The following is a 2,478-nucleotide window of genomic DNA, read 5'->3' as shown; positions in this document are numbered from 1 at the left end:
TTTCAGATCTAATTCATGATTGTGTAGAGGTCTACATGGACGATTTCACAGTTTATGGTAATACATTTGAAGAAGCTTTGGAAAATTTGGAAAAAGTACTGATAAGATGTAAGGAAACAAATCTTTCTTTAAGTCATGAAAAGTGTTTTATGATGTTTACTGAAGGGATTGTTTTAGGACATCATATTTCAGGAGATGGGATTAAGGTTGATAGATCCAAAGTAGAAGTCATCTCTAAGTTACCTGTTCCAAATTGCCAGAAAGATGTTAGAAGTTTTCTTGGGTTTACTGGATATTACAGAAGGTTTATTGAAAACTTCACTAAGATAGCATCTCCTCTTTTTAAATTGCTTACCAAAGACTGTGAGTTCAAATGGGATCCTGAGTGTCAATCTGCCTTTGAAGCTTTAAAGACTAGAATATCTGAAGCACCCATCTTAAGGGGGCCAAATTGGAAACTCCCTTTCCACATTTCTACTGATGCTTCAGATACAGCTCTAGGAGCTGTTTTGGGACAAAAGGATTTGATCCCTTATGCCATTTATTACACCAGTAAAAATTTGACTCCCACTGAGTTAAATTATACTGTTACAGAAAAAGAGTTCTTAGCTGTAGTACATGCAATCAACAAGTTTAGACACTACATAACCGGCTATGAAACCTTTGTCCATACTGATCACTCTGCCATAAGATATTTAATGAACAAACCTGTTACTAATGGCAGAGTTACAAGATGGATTTTACTTTTACAAGAATTCAACATTACTGTGCTAGATAGACCTGGAAAACAAAACACAGTAGCTGATTTCTTGTCTAGAATCCAAAACACTAATGAAGATTCTCCAGTAGAAGATAAGTTTCCAGATGAATACTTGTTTGCAGTAACTACCAAGACTCCTTGGTATGCAGATATGGCTAATTATCTAGTTACAGGGAAGCTTCCTCTACACTTATTTCCTAATGAGAAAAGGAAAATCATTCAGGAGAGTTCACATTATTCTTGGATCTCTAATGAATTGTTCAGAACAGGGCCAGATTGTATAATCAGAAGGTGTGTTCGGGAAGATGAAATGCCTGACATCCTTAAGGCATGTCATGATGAACCATGCGGCGGGCACTTTGCTGATAAGAGGACAGCCTATAAAATCCTTTCTCTAGGATATTATTGGCCTTCTCTCTTTAATGATGCAAAGCAGTATGTTAGAAGGTGTGACAACTGCCAAAGAGTTGGGAGACCAACTCCTTCAAATGAAATGCCACTACAGCCTCAGGTATGCATCGAACCCTTTGAGAAATGGGCTCTAGATTTCGTTGGACCAATTAATCCACCATCAAAGCAAAAGAAGTATATACTGGTTTGTACTGATTATGTTACTAAGTGGGTAGAAGCCAAAGCTTTGCCTTCTGCCACTGAAAATTCAGTTGTTCAATTTCTTTTTGAGGATATTTTCACTCGTTTTGGTGTCCCAAGGGAAATTGTGACAGATCAGGGCAGCCAATTTACATCTAAATTGATGGAGAAGCTGATGGAGGAATATAAGATCAAGCACAGAACATCTACTCCATACCATCCGCAATCAAATGGCCAAGTAGAATCTACCAATAAAGTTCTTGAAGGCATTATCACCAAGACTGTTCATCTTCATAGAAGAGATTGGGTGGAAAGGCTTCCTGAAGCCTTATGGGCCTATAGAACTACATGGAAGAACACAACAGGACATTCTCCCTATGAACTTGTTTATGGGAAGGAAGTCCTGCTCCCCATTGAGTTCCAAATCAAGACCTTCAAGATGGCAGTCCAATTGGGAATGAGCCTCTCAAAAGCCCAAAAACACAGAATGGACCAGCTAAATGAGCTAGATGAAATGAGACAAGATGCAATTCTAAGGACCGATCTAGTTCAGCACCAAAGATCTAAATGGCATGATCGTCATATCAAAGAAAGAAAGTTTCAGAAAGGAGATTGGGCTCTATTGTTTGATTCAAAGTTTAAAGACTTCAAAGGAAAATTTCAAACTCATTGGCTTGGGCCATATGAGATTGATGAAGTCTTTAGTAATGGAGCAGTTCGAGTGAAAACTATTGATGAATTTCATACTCCTCTTATTGTGAATGGCCATCGCCTGAAAATCTACCAGAAGCCACTCTCAAAAGAGGAATTTGTCAAGTTGTTCAAAGAAGATTCTGCAATGAGGCTGGTGGAGAAGAATTCTTCTCCTCCATCAGCCTAATCTCTGTTTCTTTCAGTTAAAAAAAAAAAAAAAAAAAAAAAAAAAATCTCTTGTATAAGCCTGAAAACCAATCTTGGATTGGCAGTCTTATGCAGAAAATATAAGGTGAAAATCAGGATCACCTGACACTTTATATTTTCCAAAAAAAAAAAAAATCCCTCTTCATTCATCTCATCCATCTCATTCATCTCATTCATTTCATCCATCTCATCATCTTACTTCCATTCCATTTTTTTCAGTCCATTCA

This window comes from Pinus tabuliformis, chromosome 3_2 (genome assembly GCF_031772625.1).
Source record: "Pinus tabuliformis cultivar Carrire ecotype Pingquan chromosome 3_2, CPIR1, whole genome shotgun sequence".
NCBI classification, from domain to species: Eukaryota; Viridiplantae; Streptophyta; class Pinopsida; order Pinales; family Pinaceae; genus Pinus; species Pinus tabuliformis.
The sequence above is the reverse complement of the archived record's forward strand: the minus strand, read 5'-3'. Positions refer to the sequence as shown.